Source organism: Podarcis pityusensis (genome assembly GCF_964106645.2).
Source record: "Podarcis pityusensis genome assembly, chromosome: 6".
Taxonomy (NCBI): domain Eukaryota; kingdom Metazoa; phylum Chordata; class Lepidosauria; order Squamata; family Lacertidae; genus Podarcis; species Podarcis pityusensis.
In genome coordinates this window covers 50,140,072-50,163,067 of record NC_138030.1, presented here as the reverse complement: position 1 = coordinate 50,163,067, position 22,996 = coordinate 50,140,072, and the positions used below count along the sequence as shown (strand labels likewise).

General features: G+C 44.3%; 1 long non-coding RNA gene across 7 annotated transcripts in view; it reads left to right on the top strand.

Annotated features, from left to right (window-relative positions):
- Positions 1-2: 2 nt before the first annotated feature.
- The window catches only part of LOC308479126, a 42,984-nt gene continuing 19,990 nt past the window's right edge, over positions 3-22,996 (top strand). For 2 of the 7 annotated variants that reach the window (XR_013987470.1, XR_013987471.1), the window contains exons 1-4: positions 183-293; positions 11,427-11,566; positions 14,472-14,604; positions 16,982-17,070. This is a non-coding gene — a long non-coding RNA (uncharacterized lncRNA). The other 5 variants (XR_013987472.1, XR_013987468.1, XR_013987469.1 and 2 more) reach the window with 5 other exon arrangements.

The window sequence follows — 22,996 nt, the reverse complement described above, 5'->3', positions numbered from 1 at the left end:
GCGACGACTGGTCGGATTAGTGCCCCCTGCCGTGAAAGTAGTTCCGACGCTATTTTACGGCTGCGCGAGGCGATATTGCGACTTTGTTTGTTCGAACGACCATAGGCCGCCCCCTCTGCTCCAGTTAGTAAAGAAACCGCTCCGTCTTTCTCTCGCTCCCTTCTTTTCCGCCCCTTACTCCATATTCCCAAGCGGTCTCCGCCCACAACGAGATTCACGTACTGTAATTATAGTTCCGATCCAGTCAGCAAGGAGAAGTGTGTGAATCGGCTCGACCATAGAATAGCCAATCAGTGAGGAAGGGAGTCTTGTCGTTAAGCAGACTTTGTGTTTGTGGGGAGACGCTGAGGGAGGGAGGGAGTCTCCACCGTTGGTGAGGGGGTTATCTAATAACCGTTTTCATATTGAAAGGAGAAGCGGCATAAGGGTTTGTTGATATAGGGGACAGCAGCGTGTGCGATACCCTGTTATTATTTTGTACGTCTGCTTTTCATTTTACTTAAGCACTGAAAGCGAAAACATGTTGGTTGAATTTCCTCGACGCAAGGAGAAATTACTGTCGTTCCTTTATTTACTTCTCAGCGCTGACGCTGGAGCCCAATTCCAACATGGCTCGGTTTTAAACTGGCGAGGTGGCAAATCTGTATTGTTTATTGTTTTACCAAAGAGATTGTAGAATCGTAAAGCTGGAAGGGACTTCCAAGGGTCATCTAGTCCAACAGCCTGCGACTCAGGAATCACAACTAAGGAATCCCAGAGAGATGGCCACCTCTGTTTAAAAACATCCTATGAAGAAGGGAGAGGCATGTTGTACATACCGGTAATAATTTAGTAACAATTCGGAAGTTAGCCAGGGGTTACTGGAGGGAGAAGGCTTTTTTTCTGCACAGGTGTCCAGACTAAATAAGAGATAGGGAACCTACAGCCCTCCAGATATTGTGGGATTACCGATCCCATCATCCCCAGCCAGAGTGGCCAATGGTTAGGGGTGATGCCAGTTGTGCTCCACCAGCATCAGGAGGACCCTACTTTGGCCGCCTCTAAGAGATGCATGACAGACAGAATCACACCAGGGGCAATAGAGTTACAGAAACCGACAATTGCCCAAATGTTTCTTTCTATATTACTCTTAAAAGTGAACCTAGCAGAGGCTGGGACTGTTAATGTTTAATCATATAATATCTAATCTTTGAATGGTTTCCAGAGAGACAGCGGCGTAGCGTGGGTTGTCAGCACCCGGGGCAAGTCAAGTAATTTGCGCCACCTAACCCCTAACCTGCCGCCGCTGCCAGCTTCTTCTTGCTGCTGCCTGGGCTGGGGTATTTACAGTAAGGTAGCCGCGGCGGCGGGTCCGTGTCAGGTGATCTGAGGCGAGTTGCCGCTGGCGCTGCCGCCCAAACGACGCCGCTTGCCCGGAGGAGGAGGAGGGCAGAGAGGCGAGGAAAATGCAACATGGCCCAGCAGCTGCAGCGGCGGCGGCGGGGCTGTGAGGAGGGGCTGCCTGGCACGCCCTCCGCGGCCAGCGCTGAGAGCCGCTGCCAGCTCATCGGTTCCGCGAGACATGGGGCTCTGCTACAGCCTGCGCCCGAGGCTCTTCGGCGACTCCGGAGGCGGCGAGCGCACCCCCCCAGATGTTGCGCCTGGTGCGGCCGGCCCCCCCTGCATCCCCCACGCTACGCCACTGCAGAGAGAGACTAATATCCGTAGACTGGCCTTACAGACATAAGAAGAGCCTGCTGGATCAGGCCAACGGTCCATCTAGTCTAGCATCCTGTTCTCACAGTGGCCATCCAGATGTCTGTGGGAAGCCAGCAAGCAGGATTTAAGCACAAGAGCACTGTCCTTTCACTGTGTTATCTACCAGGCAGTCTCATCTGTTGGCTATGAGGAACATGAATTTAAGGCATAATGCATTCCAGAATAAATTCTGGTTTGCCAGTAACAAGATATCATTCATTTGGCATAGGGTAAGGCAGCACCAGACCCATGGCGAGAAAGGGGTACTACTAACAGGCAGGGAAATGTGGAGCCCAGTTCTAGCCATATTTACTTATCTCACTGGTTTCATTTGAATTTGCTCCAATGTAAGCATGGACAGTATTGCAGCCATTCATCTTCATGTTTATTATTGGGTTCAATTGTTCTTCAGTTTTCTGCCGCAAACAGCCTAACCCTATTTATCTGGTAATAAGCCCTACGTAATTTAATAGGACTCACTTCTGAGTGGGCAGCTCATAAAATTAATGCAGCATACAATTTTCATATGTTTACTACCTTTAAATCTACATGCAAAATCAAATAGCAGCTGATTTAGGGTTGTGGAAAACTTTCCAGAAATGTTTATAGAAATTTTCACAATTTATTCCCCCCCCCCCCGCCAGTAAGCCCACATCTCTAACTGAACTGATGCCTTTCTTACTGGGCTTATTTTAATATTAATACAGGGCATACATGTTGAAAATGACCCCTTTGTTTGAAACAGTACAGTTGTCTTTTAAAATCTTGCCTAGAACTGAAGATTTATGCTGGGCAGAGATCTGATTCTAGGGTGATACCAAATCACCTTCTGAGGGAAGACCAATACACCCCTCCGGCTACGTTGGGTATCTCTAATCCTGAGGAAAAACCAAGCATGCTTGTCATATTTATAGAGACTCTTTACTCACATTAGCATGCCATGGCTGAAAAAAGCATTAACCACCAGAAACAGCGCTGTCACCAGCAATAGACACTGATGCAAGTCCTAGAAGGACAGGGATCCATGTACTTACTTAAAATTATAATCTATCCTGAGTCACATGGATGGTTTGGGCTATAAAACAAAAATAACTGTATGTCCTAGGGAGCCACTTGTTTGGCAAGGTTGCCCAGGTCAGACCCCAATGACCATGTGAGTCAAATTCTCCTTTCCCAGCATTTAATTAGGATGGTCCTATTGAACCAGTAGAATTGCTGGGAAATTTTCCGGAAAACCTCTCAGCCACTGATGAGAAATGTCAGTTATTCTTGGGAACTCCTAAGGTTTGAGACAGTAGCACCCGCAAATTTTGGATCAGAAGAAATAAAGACAAGTTAATAAAATGTTGCTGGCTGGTCTCCAAAGACTTCCATAGACACGGTCTAAAAACTTTGGTTATCCTGAGAGAGCAAGCAGATGACTGACGACTAGCTGTGAGGGAAACGCTGTGTGTTCTCAGCTTCTCCATAGGTCTGGCAGGCACGTTGTTTCATTACTAAAGTCCTGGAGCAACTTTTAATATCATTCAGGATGACACAAGCCATTTTTTATGATGATAAATGGTCTAGAATCACCACCAAAGGAAGCATGTAAGGCTGGTGACACATTTATTGTTACCATGGCTGCTCCTGGCTGGAGATTACTTATTAAAAACCAGCAAGAGGGCAGCAGTAGACAGCTGTTTGAAGGGACCAGAATTATTCCTGCTCTCAGACACAATCATAGCCAGAATGAGTGAGAGGAACTTTCTGCCTTCGGCGAAACTAATAAATGAAAATATTACTTTAAGTGGCAAGGGGTAGGAGAGTTTTCCCCCACCCCCTAGATTTGGATCATATCTGAACCTTCTATGTGGAACAAATTGAATCGATTGCAATCTGATTTTGCAATAATGTTTTATTGTTTGAAATAATACCTTTATTTGAGCAGATGCATATTTTAAACCAATTAATTCAAAGTGTTCTTTCTTTGGCTATGTTTGTACTTCAGGGCTGAACTACATGACCCATATCTCTTTTTTATTCTGTGGATTTATGCATTTTTATTTTTTGCTAAGCTACATTAGTTTATCAGCCTTCTCTAATCCCAGTTTTCTAATCCCAGGTGCATTTCTAAGAGGTTTTGTGTCAATTTTGAAAGCAGTGGCAATGAAGCCTCTGGTTCCTGAGTTGGCTGAGCTACTGTGAGGTTTAACAGTTTCTGTGAACATTCCATCTGCTGAGGGAGATTATTAGGCTGTGGCTTCATATTGCTCCAACTTTGCCAGATGAAGTAAACAAAACAAAACAAAATCTCTCACATGGAGAATATGGACTGGAAAGCTCAACAGGAAGAGGTCCCAGGAGGAAGCAGCACTCACAGGTAAGCAGCCTGAACACATGGAGGCTAAAGGAAGGTATTCCAGAAATGGAAAGCTGAGGGAAGGTTGGATAAGGCAGAGAGGGGTCTGAGGAAAACAAGAACAGAAAAAGATGGTTTAGAAGAGTGAGATAAAAAATGAGCTAATGAAAGGGGAAAGAGTTTGTGTGTTCTTGGTAGGAGTGCAAAACTGGTCAAGTTGTCTAAAGAAAGTGAGTACACACTTGAGTACACGCAGAAAGAGCGTACACATTCAAAGGAGCTGAGGAAATAGCAGGTGGCAGAAAGTTGAAGAGACTAAGGGCCTAACCAAATGCACACGTGTATTAAATGCTCAGTGATAGTTTGAATATAAAGTAGGGTAGTGGTGGTGAGAAGATTAACCTTTTACTCTAAAATAAGTTTGGGGAGCAAAATCTACTCCCTCCCCTGCCTTAGCTATGTACTTCACTGTTTTATGATGCCCCTCCCCTTCAGCTCAGCTCTGATACCAAAAGTGAGGGGGCACATCTTAAAACATCAGAAAGTAAGGTGAAAACACTAACAGCATGGACTAAAGAGTGAAGACCTTCCTCCCACCACAAAAGAGGAAGAATAAATTTTGAATCTTCAAATTCAAACCAGCAGTCAGGCAGGAGGAAGGGAAGTGTGTACTGGAGGAAGACACTTGATGGTTCCAATTTTCTTTCCCAGCCAGATATCTTCCTGGCACTAGCTGTTTTTTTACCCTAAGCCTTCTACTTAGAATCTACTTAGAATGGTTGGACAGTGTTCTCGAAGCTACCAACTTGAGTTTGACCAAACTGCGGGAGGCAGTGGAAGACAGGAGTGCCTGGCATGCTCTGGTCCATGGAGTCACGAAGAGTGAGACACGACTAAACAACAACAACAAGCCACTTTTTGTTTCTGTCAACCCAAAGGAAAGGATGCAGACTGTCCTTTATGTGTATCTTAATTTTGTTAAGCAGCTCCTTTTCACAGAATTCCTCTTGCACAAAAACATTTAAAAATAAAAATTAGCCTAGCAGTACAAGAGGTGTGGGGTTGCGGGTGGCGCTGTAGGTTAAACCTAGGACTTGCCGATCAGAAGGTCTGCGGTTCGAATCTCCGCAACGCCGTGAGCTCCCGTTGCTCGGTCCCTGCTCCTGCCAACCTAGCAGTTCGAAAGCACGTCAAAGTGCAAGTAGATAAATAGGTTCTGCTCCGGTGGGAAGGTAAACGGTGCTTCCGTGCACTGCTCTGGTTTGCCAGAAGCAGCTTAGTCATGCTGGCCACATGATCTGGAAGCTGTACGCCGGCTCCCTCAGCCAATAAAGCGAGATGAGCGCTGCAACCCCAGAGTAGGTCATGACTGGACCTAATGGTTGGGGGTCCCTTTACCTTTACCTTACAAGAGGTGTGAAAGGTAATGGGGAAGAAACAAATTGGCATGGGAACAACTCCAAATCCTTTCCTGGCTTGAACTGCTCTTGTGCAAACCCAAATTTCTGTTGTTTTTTGTTTTTTTTTAGCTTTACGGGCACAGATAAGCAAATGGACCTCTGGCTTCAAATCACAAATCACATTTGCCTTAATTTACTTAATTGTAAAAATTATATATTCAGTGCTTTTCAGCACTGCCATGGTGCAACAATCTGGATTAAGGTGTGTGTGTGTGTGTGTGTGTGTGTGTGTGAATACACATTTCGTCTTTCGGGGGGGGGGGGAGTTGCAGGAGGGGGAAGACCTATCAGAATGGCTGGTGCCCAGGTCACTCTTGCCAAAATCTCCAATTGTGCTGACAGGTTCTAAAAGGTTGTCAGTCCTAAATGATTGACATTGGAGTGGTTTTAGCTGGAAGCTATAGGCTATAAGTGGTGTTCTTTCACTTTCATGAACATCCCCACGCCCCCACAAAAATGGCCTACACTATACCAAGAATATTTTCTCCCGATGATGCCTAAAGGACATCTAGCTAACAGACTATGCCATTTTGTACCTTTGCACATTTACTTCTGATTTGGGAAGAACAGATCAGTTGTGGATTTGCCTTGGGAAAACACAACTACTCCCACACCAAAGGAGAGTGAGAGAGGCAAATGACAAACCAGACCTCACTTTCAGAGAAATAGCTCATAGGTGAACTGCAATTGTAGCTTCAGGTCACTAACATTTCCAGAATGCAAGAGCCACTATTATACCAGACTACAGTGCTGGAACAGTGGCTTATGTGACAGCTTCAGTGAGGAAATGCTGCAGGATGCCTTCTTTATGTGAATGAGCCTGGTTGTAAAGAATGGCTGTGGTGGTGAAATCCTCTGATCTTAAAAATGGAGGAATTTAAAAATCACTAGAGCATAAGTACAAATGACTTGCAGCCTTTTTGTTTAATGTTTCAGATTCTTTACTTTTTATTAACATCACATGTTCCATCTTTTCTCTTTAACCATGAGGACTAGAATGTGACTTTTAGAAAAATGAAGTTTGGCATTCTTGGGATAATAACAGGAGCTCTGGCTGTTACTTGTGTTGTATGTAAGCCATGGGCTATTTGTTGCCCAGCCTGCCAGACATATAAGTAAGTACAGTGGCGTAGAAAGGGGTGTGTGATGGGTGTGGGCTGTTCCGGGTGTCATCATTGAGGAGGGTGACAAAATGACAAAAATGTGAGGTTTTTTTTTTAAATTGGGCTCACTAAACTTTTTAGTTCAGTCAACAAACGCAACGAAACGCGGCTGGCACTGGGCGCCACACCGCGGGGGCCGGCGCTTACCGCGGGGCCTGCAGCATGCCCGAGCTGTGCGTCTCTCCTGGGAGTGACGTGGTGGCTTGGGTGCCTGCAGGCTCCAGGCGCTGCCTGAAACAGCAGCATGGGGCTTGCATCTGCCCGCCGTCTCAGCCACCCTACAGTTGAGAGGCTCCATGCAGCGCACCCTGCCTTGGCTTGCCCCCCCAATAGGCGACTTGCCCTGCCCCATGGATGGCTCACCCCGCTCCCATGGGCAGCTCGCCCTGCTCCCCGGGCACCCAAGCGGCTAGCTATGCCACTGAGCAGGTACAAAGTACTTTCATAAACAGCCATTGTTGGGGATTTGTGTTATCAGTCTTGTGAGATGATTAGAGCAATGTAAATTTGTGGGTACATCCATTTCTGGTTCCCTCTTTGCCCCACAGCCCCTGAGGTAGAATGCTGAATTATTTGTGAAAGGAAGTGGTCGCTTTTACTTGCTCATGAGTATTTCTATTCAGTCTAATAGAAGAGAAATGGGCTATTAAAGTCTCCAGGGACCTTGCTTTATAGATGTAATTTACCTTCAAAGTGTCTCAGATATGCTGCTAGAGAGAATTTCTAAGAGTGCAATTGCATTAGGTATGAATGCAGAAGGCAAACTACAGATAAAATGCAGAAGACATTAAGAGAATCAAGAGGGAGTGAGAAAAAGCTAAAAAATATGAAAGGAATGAAACATTATAGAAGTGAGGAAAACAAAGACTGAAAGATTGAAAGAAAGATTGAAAAGAGGCTGCACAGATTCAGCTAAAGCATGCTAAAAAGGGTGATCTGGAAGGGAGAGAAGAGGATGTTTCAGTGGTATGTGAATATTGGGAAACATGCAACTAAACTGGGCCTTTTATTCAAGAACATGTTAAAGTAGTGGACTGAATTATTTGATGGTATTTTTCCTTGTACATTAAGTGCAAAATTGTTAAAATGCTTGAATAAGAAGGAGTGTATATGTGACTCAGGCATTTACAGATTTAAAGTTAGAATGAGCTGGATTGTGCCATTATTCTTGGTCTCATGCATCTTTATTATGTGGTATGTCATAGCAAAAGAAACCTGTGATATTGTAACACTCTTTGCTCCTTCTCAGTACAGTGGTACAGTACCTTGGTTTACAAACTTAATCCGTTCCAGAAGTCTGTTCTTAAACCGAACACGTTCTTAAACCGAGGTGCGCTTTCCCTAATGTGGCCTCCCGCCACCAGTGCCCTTCCACCCTTCGGCTTCCATTCTTAGACCGAGGTAAAGTTTGCAAACCGGGACACTACTTCCGGTTTTGTGGAGTTCGTAAACTGAATAGTTTGTAAACAGGGCTGTTCTTAAACTGAGGTCTTGGGTTACAGACGCTTCAGGTTACAGACTCTGCTAACCCAGAAATAGTACCTTGGGTTAAGAACTTTGCTACAGGATGAGAACAGAAATCGCACGGCGGTAGCGGGAGGCCCCATTAACTAAAGTGGTACCTCAGGTTAAGAACTTCCCTATACATGGCTGCCTTCCAATATCTTCTAAAAGCTGTATAGTTACTTATCTTCTTGGCTTGGGGGGTTGCATAACTCCATAGCTGCCAACATTTATCCGATTAAAATAGGGACATCCTAAGGAAAAGTGGAACATTCAGGGATAAAATCAGAAACCAGGATGACTTCTGTAAATGCGGGACTGTCCCTGGAAAATAGGGACACTTGGAGGGTCTAGAATACTCTTCTTTCTCCTTCAATCACAAGGGGAATGCAGATTCACCATCCCATTCTTCCCCTGGCTCTTGCACCCATTCTCCTCTCCTGCCTACTTAAACAAGCAGGATGTTTGTGCTGTTCCATAGGAGATGGAAAGTGTGAGGAAGATAATATTTTGCGAAGAGCAGGGATGTAGAAGCTACATCTGAAAAATTCCTAAGCAGATAGAGAGGTTCTGTGAGTTATTACCTGGTAAGACTCTGGGGCAGAACACCCAAAAGCCAATTTTATGGTATTTGTCACGGTCCGGTTCACGGGCGATCAAAGTCCCGGCTGGGGATGTTGGGACCGGGGGCAAGATAGCGGGGTGGGAGCAGGAACGGGAGTCCAGAAGACAGGAGTCAGAAAGCCTAGATTCCTAGGGTTAGAGATCCGGGAGTCAAGAAGCCAAACGTCCGACGGTCAGGAAGCAAGGAGTCACAAAGTCAAGGGTCCGAGAGTCAAGGAGTCAAACGCAGAAAGGCAGGGAACGTGTTGTTGTGGCAAAGAGCTGAAGGGAAAATGCTGACCTTATATCCCTTCCCTGCTCTTGCCACCAGGTGCTGTGAGTTACCAATTGGCCTCATCTGTGTGGCCGCGCCTTGCCTCTTCAGAACAAACTTAGGAAGGCCCCAGTCCTGCAGAGTCCTATTGTCACAGGGCCTGGCTCTTGCACGCACACCTGACAGTACTCCCCCCCCATAGGAAAATGGGGTTCCATCCCCGGCCATGGCCCAGGCTTGTCTGGGAACCTCCGATGGAAGGCCCGTACTTTGGTGGGCATGTGCACTAAGTCGGCCGGCTCCCACGATTGTTCCTCTGGCCCGTAGCCCACCCAGTCAATTAGACAGTAGAGCTTGCCACGGAGCCATTTCGAGTCCAGAATCTGGGCGACCTGGAACTCATCATGGCCGTCAACCTGGACTGGCGGTGGGGCAATGCTTCAGCTGGGATACGTGAAACACTGGGTGGATCTTCAGGGAGGGGGGAAGTTCCAACTTGTAGGCGACCGGATTGATCTGCTGCAGGGTGGTGAATGGTCCCTGGTCCACCTTAGCCGACGGACGTCCAGTGCGGTGGTGCTCCAACGACAGCCAGACCTTATCCCCAACCTGGAACGTGGGCCCCTGCTGGCGCTGTCAATCCGCTTGCGCCTTATAATCTGCCTTGGCTCTCGCTAGGTGCCGTATCAGGTCAGCTTGTGTTTCCTGGATGTGGGAGACCCGATCATTGGCGGAAGGCACAAGAGACACCGCCGGTAGTTAGCGTAGAAAGGGCTCTGTCCCGTGGAGGCATGGCAGGTGTTGTTATAGGCAAACTCAGCCAGTGGCAGAAGGTCCACCCAATCATCCTGATGATAGCTCAGGAACCAGTGGAGATATTGCTCCAGGACTTGATTAACCCTCTCCGTCTGGCCAGGTGTTTGAGGGTGGTATGCGGAAGAGAGGCGCCTCTCAATACTCAGTCCCTTGAGGAAGGCCGCCCAGAACTGGGACATGAACTGGGGACCCCTGTCGGAGATCACCGCATCTGGGAGCCCATGTAGCCGGAACATGGGTTCAAGAAACAAGTGGGCTGTCTGTTGCGCTGTGGGGAGGCTTAGAGCTGGGATGAAGTGTGCCATCTTGGTGAGTGAATCCACCACCACCAGAATGACCAACTGTCCTTTGGACACAGGGAGGTCCACGATGAAGTCCATAGAAAGTGTTGACCATGGCCTGTGGGGGGGGGGGGTAATGGCTGGAGGAGCCCCAAGGGTCTCTGCCGTGGCACCTTGGTCCGATCAAAAGTCTCACAGGACCGCACGTACTTCTTAATGTCCGCCCGAACCCCTGGCTACCAGAAAGCTCAGGCCAATAGCTGCAGTGTCTTCGCGTATCCCCCATGTCCGGCAGTTCACGCATCATGGCACTGCTCAAGGACCTGGGTCCGGAGCAGCCCCTCTGGAATTTAGAGCCGGCTGCGATGATACACACACCCATCCCGGACATCAGGCAGCGCACCCCCCAGTCCCAAAGGCACCGGGCTAGTATCCAACTTAGGAAGGCTCCAGTCCTGCAGAGTCCTATTGGTCACAGGGCCTGGCTCCTGCATGCACACCTGACAGTATTAGCCTGTTTTAGCATGTCCTGCCTGTGTTAAAGCGGTATGGGAAGCAGCAATGGTGCCACACTCATTATATGAGAATTGACCCTTGGTCAGGTCTCAATTCAGCATGAGAATAATAGAGCATTTGGAAGGGCTGGGAATATATTTTTCCTAGTGCACATGTCTCCATTCACATGTTTCACAAACACATGCTCCCTATTGGCAACTAATGCCTGAGGCCTGGGTCAGTAGCTTACACTTCATTATAGTGGCAGGGCTAGATGGAGGGGGGGGCTACTGTTTCTGCATAAGAGTGTTTTTAGGGATATGGCAGGGTGAAATGGAGGCCCAGATGTATCAGGGAAATGTTTGAATACAAAAGGCTTGGGCAGAGTGATAGCTAGGAGATGGAGAGAAAAGGAAGTAATAAAACACTAATAATTCATACCTTCCAACATCACTCAGATGAAAATCAGGACATTTTCATCTGAGGAATGCAAGGTGTTTCTGACTGGGGGGAAAGGGTGGTGGAGGAAATAGGTGCACACTTACTCAGTACATGCTCAGAGGCACTACTGCCATCTCTTCATTACCTCACACATAACCGGATGAGACCCTAGCACTAGGCATCAGCCCTCGTTCCCTTTCCCTCTGCTCTCTTATCCATCTTGCTAGTTGCTCAGGACTCAACCATTGCCGTTGCCAGCTCCAATCTGCACTGCAGCCCTTTTAATCCCTGCCCCCCCCGTCTCTCTCGAAGGTGCCCTGGTGAATGACATCATCAGGCCGGACCATCAAGCTTGCAGATCACCAAACTGCGAGGGGAAGAGAGGCAAAATCCATGCAGATCTGATCCAAAGAACCAACCTTGGAGAGTCCAATCCACTGCGTGGATGGCAGGTAAGTCTCAGGCCCTGCGTGGCCTCTGCGATCTGCTGTTGCCATTCTCACTCACTGCCAGGGCAGCACTGTGAGAGGGGAACAAAGCCTTGAAATTGGGACACCCAATTTCAAGTCAGAAGATTGAACTCATGGGCGTAGCTAGGATTTTTGTTAGGGGGGACATGCCTTTTGTTGGGGGGCGCAGAACCTCAGTTTGCTATGTATTTTTATTGAGTTATATTGATTTAAGGGGGGCAACTGCCCCTCCCTGCCCCCCGCACCCCCTTGCCTATGCCCATGCTTCATCCATCAAAATTTAGGAAATATTCCCTGAGAAAATTACACATTATTTTAGCACACAGAACAATCACAAAAAGCCATCTCTGGCTCTCCTCATTACTCCAAATATTTCCTCTACAAAAGGAGATATCTTGGAGAACACTTCCCCAATAGTTCTTTCGCTTTCAAATCTTGCCTTAAGGGCATATTTATGTATGAATAGGGTGGGCCAGTGACCTAGATGCAAGAACTAAAGTATTTACCATCTCAAAAGAATGGTCAGACTGCCCAGGTAATGCAATCAGTAAAACATTATCAGCTATTCTGGCAGACATAAGAGAAGCCTCATACTCCTATTTCTGTTGGAGACCACTTTACAGATGCAGAATGGTGGACTTCGGTTCCCAACGCAGTAGAAGATTCAGATGTTTTAAGGACCGCAGGGCCAAATACAAAAATCAGGAGGTTGTGCAACTGAATGCTTTGCCAATTTGTGGTTATCAGTAAGCCACAGTTTTTCCTCAGATCTGAAAAGAGGACAAAATATCAGTTAACTGGTTTAACTTGACCAGCGCTCTACCCCTGCCAAGATAAATGTACAACTTCCCATTTTTAAACAAGGGTTTCCCCAGGGCGTGCATAAAATGTCATTGTTAATCTGTCCCAAGACTTTTCATGCAGCTAAGATGAACAGTAGGGTGCCAGCCCTCCCTGGCTGTGCTTAGATCTGAGGACACCTTAGTAAGAGAGCACATAAAAAGATTAAAAATGGCAAATCCCTGTAGCAATTGAGTCCCACCAACAGGTGTACTCTATGGTGCAGTTCCAGATAAGGAAATGCAACACCAATACCCCCGCTTCATCTGTTGGTAACTGCATTATTTGGAGGGATAGCTGAGGGGAGGAAGCCATTGAGAACCTTACAAAATATTGATTCATTTAGAATATTGTTGTGAAAAGTACTGAGAAATTCCTCTCAAGACATACATAAAATGGGGGAGCACTTTCATTCTGAGCACTTTAATCTTGCCCACTTAAGTGATCCATTACACATACTGATTATTGTGGGATTATTCCCATATACTGTAGTAACTCTGGATACTGGGTGGGAGTACCATAACTTCCCCTGATGGGAGTATATTTAGCTTGATTTGTTTCTGATTACCTGCACTAGTGCTATGCGCTCAGAGTGAAGTTGATATAAGCACATATTTGTGGGGCATGAGCAAAACTCCAGTTGAACTAAACTTCTGATATATAAAAGTTGAACTAAACTTCAAATATATAAAAGGATGTCACATAGAGGAGGGAGAAAGGTTGTTTTCTGCTGCTCCAGAGAAGCGGACACGGAGCAATGGATCCAAACTACAAGAAAGAAGATTCCACCTAAACATTAGGAAGAACTTCCTGACAGTAAGAGCTGTTCGACAGTGGAATTTGCTGCCAAGGAGTGTGGTGGAGTCTCCTTCTTTGGAGGTCTTTAAGCAGAGGCTTGACAACCATATGTCAGGAGTGCTCTGATGGTGTTTCCTGCTTGGCAGGGGGTTGGACTCGATGGCCCTTGTGGTCTCTTCCAACTCTATGATTCTATGATTCTGATAACATCTTTGAACTTGCTTCAATTTGCTGACTTGCTTTTTAGAGACATGAGCCTCCCCTGGCTTAGTAATCCAAGGAGTACTTTACCCTCCCATCTTTCTCTTGAAATGCCACACATTTGTCCTCACTTTTTATATATATATATAAAAGCCTTAACTCATGGAGCCTTTGCTCTAGCCATGACCCCAGTGAATAAAGTGAAGGCAATCTTTGAAGAAAGGATGGGATAGGATAGTGCTTTATTATTTAGTGTTGTGAGGTTCATTTATTGCTGCTGTCAGAGCAGAACTGCAGACCGGTGGCAAGTGAATTCATCACAGAAATGGTATTCAGGGGTGGTAGCTGCTAAATACTTCAGATCAAGTAGAACATCTGTGTTGAATTCAGAAAATGTATTCCTAACACTTTTAGGTCACTGCATCCAAAATGGTGGTAGTGAGCTTGAAATCTGGCATGTTCATTAGACTTTCTTGTGGTTCACACCATTTATTGTTCATTACATTAATGTATGCCCCACTCTTCCTCTCATCAATAGTTTATTTAGACAGGCTGTCACTGTGCACTGAATAAATAGAGGAGAAGGCTTGAAATGGATTCAGCTAGCCAGCAGTGGATCTTCTCATTCTGACCTGATCTCTCCAGGATGGGCTATTCTCTTAATATTTTGCTATCTCGTTTGGAATTGCTATCTGATTGAAGAACAGTCATTTATAGATAAGACTAGTGGTAGATAGAAGAGTTTCAGTTTCATGGCTGGATAGTGGATTTTCACCACCCCCAAGCAATTTTCTACTTGCCAAAAATAATTAGCATGTTAGTACTCTGCTGCTGTACTAAGCCAGTCATTAAAGCAACAGAAGAAGGATGCATGTACAGCTTTTCTGGAAGCATTGATGGCTTGCCCTGCATAAAGAATCCAGAGAACCATAGTACACTTCAGGACTAAAAACAAGCATTTTGAAAATAGGCCCCAAGACTGTGGGTCCATTATTTCCTCTACACATTTCAATTTATTTACTTACTTATTTATCTACATTCCTTTCAGGTGTATGCAAAATATGAAAATGAAAGGAAATTGTTCAGACCTGGGGAGTAATAAGCTTATTCTAATTATTCTCCCTGCATCTGGGCAGAACAAAATCTAGCATCCACTGAGCCCCACTGGGACCAATTTGCAGGTGAGGTAAAATGCCTCCTCTCACAGCTGCTTGCCTTACCTGAGCAGACATAAAGTGGGAATTAGCAAAAAATGGAGAACATCTAAACTCCTGAGAAATAATAAGTGGACATATGGAATATGGAAGCTAAACTTGGTTATCAAGAGCTCAGAGTTACTTATTTTGTCACCAAATCTCATCTTCCTCAGTTTAATTCTACCAGACAGGCAGTCTGGTATCCTAGTATATTCTAATGTCAAACTCAGTGTAGACTCTTATGTAGCCAGAACAGCACCATCCACACACAGGAGGGAAGTATCAGCAGGCTCAGAGAAACCACAAGGTTTTCAGATATATTTTTTTTAAATGAGTAAATCCCCCTGTAAGAAGGGGGGAGAGCTCAGGGGCCACAGAAGGATAATTTCCTGAGATTTTTAATAAATGGAAAACTGGAGAGGGGCTGACTAGAATCCAGACAGATGCACTCCACTTCAGTTTTGTTGCAGGTCCCAACTGTAGATAAACATTATCACATGTCTAGTGTGGCAAATAATTTATAATAGTTATCCCATATATATTCACAGCAGTTCTTTGAAGTAAGTCATGGTTAACTTAGCTTTACAGATGGGTAGAAATGTAGTGTTGGAGGATACCTAGTGTGCATAGTTGATAGGAAAACCTTGTCTGTCCATGCACATTGGACAGCCTGCAGCTAATAAATGGCCAACTCTGTTCAATAGGGTTGCCTGATCTCAATCAGCAGAATACAGTAAAATTGCATCTTAGGCACATTTACTTTGTGCAATTTCAGCTATATGCAGTTGAAGGCAGGCTGTTTGAAATTGCACAAGTTAAATTCAAGCAAGCTAGAGACCTTAAAATCTCTCTTTGCACCAGGTCCACTTAAGGTTACTTGGTGGATAAAGAGTTTTTAAACTCTCTGCCTTGCTTGGGTGGCAAGGCCTTTTCAGTGTGCCTGCTTTGGAATGTGCTTACAAGAGCTCATAGGAATTCAGATGGGCCTGTGAGATCTTGCATGAGTATCCTAGAGCCATCTGAGTTCGCATGCGAACTCACACAAGCATTGCACAGCTGGCCAAGGCAGAGAGCTCAAAAGCTCTTTATGCGCCAGGTAACCCAGGTGGAACCTGTGTATAACGAGCTCTTAAGCTCTCTGACTTGCTTGGGGGGGCAAGGCCTGCTCAGTACACCAGCTCTGGGATGCTTGTATGAGCTCAGAACAAGCTAATGGACAGGCTTGCTCTTAAGATTCTATAAATATTAAAGATAAAGTAACAGATATCATCACTGGGTGTGTGTGCAAGGGGAGCTGTGGAATAGGAGAGAGGAGGATGCGGTGTGAGGTGGTCTGTGTGCAAGGGAGAGTTTGAAAATGACAAAGGAATAGTTAGGTGAAATGGGTGATTAATTAAACAGAATTAAATTAATACACAAACACACATACGTGTAGTTATTGAAAACGGTAGATGGCAAGCATAATCTTAGGGCACATTTTCTGCTTTCAGTCTGACAGGAGAGAATGTCTCTTCTAAAATGATGTCATGCATCTAAAAAAGTAGGTGGGTTTGCTTTAGAACTATTGTTTTTACTCATATACAAATATAATAGATGAGCTGACAAAACATATGATTAATTATTTAACTGAGTGAGCTGTACCAATAAACTCACAATTTTCAGATGCTTGCTCTCTTAACAAAATCATCCAAGCTGCAGTCTTTTGCACATTTACCAAGGAATCAGCTCTATTGAATAAACATATGATTGCACTGTCAGTTATTAGGTTTTGCTTTTGGAACTAATAGTACATCTATGTGTAAATGTAACAGTTGAACAGCTAAACAGAAAGGCACCACATCCAATTTTCCATACCAGGAGGTGACTTTTCAGTGAGGGGGTTTAGAATAGTTTCAGAACAGTGCCACTTTGCATATACAAATCATGCTCACTAATAGCTAATCTCTCAGTGCATGAGCTAAACTGGAAGAGAGAACTGATAATGCTTAGCTAGGGGTTTGAACCTGCTCACACTTCCACTTGCTGGCTTTGCTGCTGCTGCAGCAGCTGCAAACGATAGGTTTTTTTTAAGGCTGCTAATAGGTTTTTCAAAGGCTGCATTTAGCTGTTTTAATTGTTTCACTTTAATCACATTACATATTAATATTGTATTCTTCATTCTGTAAACTGTACAGAGAATGTATGTTGATGGGTGGTCATAAAAATAAGGTTGCTAAATAGAGAGAAACCTCTTGAATATTGGGTGGCGACTTTTGATAACACGAGCAATAGCTAAAGCACTGTCTTCTAGAATCCTGCTGAGACTAAGGCAGCTGCTTTTCCACCTGCAATAACATTGCTTCTTGTTTCACTGCAACCCCAGCAGGTGTATCCAATTGGTATAAATTAGCTAAGGCACAACAGTAGACCTTTGCTTGATACAGCAGGAGTTCTGAAGCTGAAGTTTGCAAGGTAAGTGCTGCTTTTTCCTTGTTCTGCTCCCTGTGGCTTTTGAATTTAGTCACCTATAGGAAACCATCTGAAGCAATGCATACCATGTGGGTTCTCATAATAGTCAGTAGTGAGCAGGCTGCAGAGAGGGATGAGCTAGGGCATACAGCTCAAGTCATGCAAGACTCCTTGTATTTCATGGGCAAATATCATGGGTCAGGCTGTGCAGTCTTAATAGTCAACTTGACTGCAGCATATCTACACCTGAAGGACAATTGACAATGGTCCCCCATCCTGGTCCTGGGTTAGAGAAAGCATAAAAACCCCCTCATACTTAATGAGATGGAGAGTGGGCGGATGCAGACTCTCAGCTTCTGAATTGCCACACAATTATTACTATAACAGATGTACAGCACAAGAGGCATGTTTTTTAAATGCTATACTGAACATTTAAGTTGCACAGAGGGAAGGAAAAAGGTCAGAGGTTAGTGATGGCAGTGGAGGAGGAGATAGCATGAGGCTGTACTGATTCTAATTTAAGAGACTGGTGCTGAGGAGGGAGAAGGAATTGTACTATTGTCACCTGTGATTTATTGAGCCAGGTTTCTGAAATGATAAGTGTGAATGGGGGCTTTATTCCAATACAAATAGTAGATCAAGACCATGATCTGGATTGGAACCGTCCTGGCAGGCGGCCTGTTATTTATTCTTTAAAAATATAAACACATCTGCTAATATTGTAAATGGTACTGCATTTAGTCTGGCCCTTAAGATGATTTTGGATGGATATTAGATAGTCCTAGTTTAATAGCTCTATGAATAGTTAGGACAACAAAATGTTAATCCATGTTTGGAAGCGTGCCAGCTCTTTGTATAAGTTGCTGGAAGCATACAGCAGGTTAAATCTTTGTGCTTTGCTTGTGGGCTTTCTGGAGACTGTTGGCTGGCATCTGTTGGAAGAAACAGGGTGCTGGACTGGATAGACTTTTGGTCTAATCTTGCAGAGATCTTAGGTTCTTATGAAACAGTGAGCAGTGTTCCTCACTACTGTCTCTTTTCCTTCCTACTCTTTCTGCAATGCAAACTAAGGTGACATAAATAACAGCTAAAATGCACAAAATGCAGCTCATTTTTCATTTTTTGCTGGAAATTGGATCCTGACAATCTGAGCCAGATGCTGTTTCTCTCCAGTCTTAGTGGAGCTTTGTCCCTGGCTTGAGTGGATGATGTTGCCCTAAGCAGCTATTTGCTAAGTTTTGTTGATGAGATGCCTTGACTGCACATATTATTACACAATGAGTGTACTGAGTAGGGACATTAAATTGCCTTTAATTGGAGCAGCTTGACTTCTTCTGTTCCTTTTGGTTGCTCTGGCAACTAAAGGCAATTGAGTCCATGCCTGATAGTTAATGAGGGGACACTGCTATTCTCAATTCCTGATGAATCATTATAGCACTTCCGCATGTGCCACAAACTTTGGCGTGTATCATCTAAAAGCCATTCTTGATTATGACCTACAGTATCAGAATGTTCCCACCCTTTCCTCCATATTTTCTTGGGGTTATGGATCTGAATTTCACATAAAGGCCACCTGAGCTTTTATTTAAAACTGTCCCCTTATCACTGATCTTCACTTGCTGGCTCTGTCAAGCCTTTTAAAATTTTGATTTCCTCAAAATGTCCTCCAACATCACTGGTGCATAGGGTGCATAGGTAGAGGTGGGTGAATAGTCCTACAGAGGAAAGGTTGTGTGTTTTCAGTTTGCAAACTGAAAAGCTAACACATGCAGAACTCAAATCCATCCAGCAAATCAGTTTACATGTGGGCTAAACTGAGTTTGAATGCCAGAAAAGATTATAGTGGAAGGAAAGACCTGCCTTTCTTGAGCAGGCTAAAGACTGGTTAATTACCCAAAGCCACTAGAAGATACTTCTCCTGCTGGCTGATGTCTTCATGTATTTCTCCCTTCAAGTAACATTGTTGTTTCCCCTTTACTTTTTAGTTTTAATACAGGGATGGGGGACTTGTCATCCTCTAGGTGTTTTTGGACAGAGGCAGATTTAGAGGAGTGCAACTGGTTTGGCTGCATTGGGCGTCAAGCCAAGAAGGCACCTCAACACTGACAAATAACAGAAGCCGAGAGGTGGGAGAGGACACCAAATTTTGATGTCACAGTTTTAAAGCTCAAAGTCCTCCACTGTTCTGGACTACTGTTCCCATCATCCCTGGTCTTGCTTTTTGGGCTCATGGGTGTTGGATATTTGAAGGGCTACAGGTTCCCCATGCCTGTTTTAAAATAATATGTATAAGCTCCCATCAGGTACAGGCCTATGAATAGCTGACGGCCAAGGCAACACAGCACTGCTGGTCTAAAGACAACTCCTTCCTCTTGCATTGTTTAGAACTAGTAAGTTAAGAGACACTCCCAAAAAGGAAAGCTGAATATGTCTTTGTTCTGTGGCCACTAAGTGATCTTGAACTAAAGCCTGGTAGAGGTGTTGGCAGCAGGCTACTGAGACTTCATTTTTGTGTCTACCTGTTCAAATAGCAGTGATGGCAGGTAAAATTTTGACTTGGTAGAGCTGCAATTTCTAACCCTGCTGTTTTCATCACAATAGGTCTTGTACAGCACTTATTTCATACTCTCCAACATGCCCCAGAGGAAAACTGGAACACACATATTTCAGGGCCGCGATCTTGTGAGAGCCAGGTGACTTGAGTAAAAGCACCCCACCCCCAAAATGTGGTGTTTTTTTTAGGGCCATGTGACTCTCATGAGAGCACGGCCCCCCAAAATGGGATGTCTCACTTAAATCAGGACACTTGAAGGGTGTTATTTAGGAACATGTGCCATTACACATGTGCAGAATGTCACGGTCTCATAATCTCTAGCCCCATCCCCCTGTCAAGTATTCTTTGCACATCTATGGACAAGGAAAGAGCTTTCATGTAAGAAGGCCTAAATATGATATTCAGAAGATTGACTCCATACCTTTTATTTAGAAATTAAGCATTAATTAAGATATTCCTTCTTCCCCACCCAGTTATATAAGAAACAATATGCACCATAAAATAGCTCTTGCTAGTTCACATTGCTTGTATCGTGACTATGGGACTTACGCTACATTTTACTGAAAATGAAGCCGTGTGTAGGAAGGCTAGAGAATTTTGTTTTTCAAACATCAGAGCAAAAATCCAGTATTAAGTATAAAGCATGTTCATGAGTTTACTTGGTTAGAAGATTCTGATTGATCAGTACACAAAGGCTGATTTTTCATCTGATAAAACCAGGCAAGAGAATTTCCAGCTTTACTTGATAATCACTTTTGGGTAGGTTTTGCCCCTATATTGTGGCAAATTGGGCACAACTTCTACCAAGTCCTTTTTTGAATCTGCATCACCATAAAAAAAAAATATCACCTGCTGCCTTTTAATTCTCTTCCTCTTGTGCACTATCCATAGGCATCTCTGCAACTACCTTAGTGCTCATGTCAAAAACAATAGTAGTTGCAGGTCTTGTACTTTTACCTTCCGAAGTCAGGAACATTAGGTTTTCCCATTTCAAATTATGATCTGTATGGGCAACTGGGTGGAACAAGAGCTTGAAACTGACCTTCCATTCCCATTCCTCCACCCCTTTTAGTTTTAGAAGAGGAAGTAGATTTACTTGCAGAACTGCCTACCCCCTTTGCATCTAAAATATTAGCTGCAGTCTCCAATTTGAGGCATCAGCAAAGGAGGAAAATTATAATTCTTAGATTACGGTACTTGGGTGAGACCTTCCCTGAAATAGTGTGTCCAGTATAGGTCACTCTGTTTAAGAAAGACGGTTTTTAAATTGGAACAAAATTTAGACAATATGCAGCCTCAGTTCTCAACTGCATGCATTCTGTGTTACATGAGAAGCTGGAAATGTTGGGCCTGTTTAGCTGATGAAGTAGGAGTCTGAGAAGCACTGATTAATAGTTAACATGAACGGTACTAGGACTAAAGCCTTGTGATACTCCAACTGTTGCTGAACTTCTAGTTCCCATTAGCTCCTGCCAGCATGGCCAGTGGCCAGGGATGATGGAACTGAAGTTCAACAACGTCTTTGGGGACACAGACACCCCCCCCCCCCCGGTATATACAGCCTACCAGAGCAGTTTGCAAAAGTTTGAAATGTTGTATGAAGCAATAAAAATACAACAACACAGAAGATGACTGCAAAACAAAAGAGCACTTAAGCCAGATAAACCCATATCCTAAGTCAAATCCAGACAGATTTTTTTAAAAAAGCCTTTACCTGGCAATGAAAAGATAACAAAGATAGCAGCACGAGGCAGATTCCAAAAGCAAGATGCTGCAAAACAAAATAAAAATCATATCCCTGATCACCTTATAATTGTGCAAAAAAGCACATCATGAAGATCTTAGGGTGAGCAGGCTTGTTTGGCAGCAGGTAGTCCTTGAGATACCTAGGCCCTGTAAGCCTACGCATTTGGAAGTTAAAAGCGGCACCATAAATTGGCTCCAGAAACAGACCTGGGAGCTAAGACCGGAGAGCTATGATGTGGCTAACTGTGGTTATTCAGGAAACTATAGTCTGTAGATTCTTAAACACACTCTATTAGACTTATTTCAGGGCTGAAAACAGGTAGTGAGGATTCCAGATTGAAGGTGGTTGACCTTCATGAGGGGGGGTCAACAGTAGAAAATGAAAATCTGCTTGTTCTCTACAGGAATTTTGCCTGTAAATATACATAACAAGAAAACTTCCAACATGCTAGCATAGCTTTCCTACAACTTTTGCAAGTACAAAAAAAAAAAAAAAAAAAAAATTGATTCTAAACAGTGCTTATATAGGAAAATGTATCCGCTTTATAGGGAGCATCAGTCAAGCTATGTGTGGCTTGGCTCATTTTCTTGAGATTTGCATGGCTTTACTAGAAACTTCCCAAACTGTGCAAAGCACGTTGTTGCCCCCGCCTCTTGTGCTGTTTCCAGATCTTTTAAGTGGGTTTATGCATGTATGAAGGATCCTGACTAAGGGGAGGTGATGATCATCTTAAGCTGCCTTTACTTAGTAATTCAACTAAGTTTTACTTGGAGAAGACACATGAAAATTTATGAACATGACTTAAGTTAGGTCCATTAATTTCAGTAGGTCTGCTCCAAGTAAAACTTCATTGAACACTACCCATGGCATTTACATACAGTGGTACCTCTGGTTAAGAACTTAATTCATTCTGGAGGTCCGTTCTTAACCTGAAACTGTTCTTAACCTGAAGCACCACTTTAGCTAATGGGGCCTCCCGCTGCCGCACAATTTCTGTTCTTATCCCGAAGCAAAGTTCTTAACCCGAGGTACTATTTCTGGGTTAGCGGAGTCTGTAACCTGAAGCGTCTTTAACCTGAGGTACCACTGTACATGCCCATAAAGTAGCTTTCCAGATCTTTGGCAGTGGAATCTGGAGGGAAAGGGAGCGTTAAGTTTGTTTCTCAGGCACCTGTATTACCCCATGAATAATTTTGCACTTAGCATGGTGGATAGTTTCCAAAAAAACCAACAACATTTAAGTAAGGTTTGTTTCCTTTCTTTCAACATGGATGCTATTCTCTTTCTCTCTTGATAGCAAGAGGCAGGCAGTGTATTAGTGTTGTGGGAGAGAAGGCAGAAGAGACCTCCCCTATCCAAACCCTTTTGTGCCCTGAAACCTTTTGCACAGGTTTTGTAGCTGCAGTTTTGTGTAGCTGCCTTACTACAAAGGAAACACAACTTGCTGTGTGGAGCGGCAGTAACTTTTCCTACTGCCCCACACTTTCTGAGAATACCTCCTGTTTCCATAAATGTAGTATGTGCATAGGGTTGTGTGCATGTCTAGAACAATATTAGGATAAAGTTTAGCATGTAAACATGGGGCCAAAATGCAGATTTTTCAAGCTGTTAAGTGATGTTTTGGACAG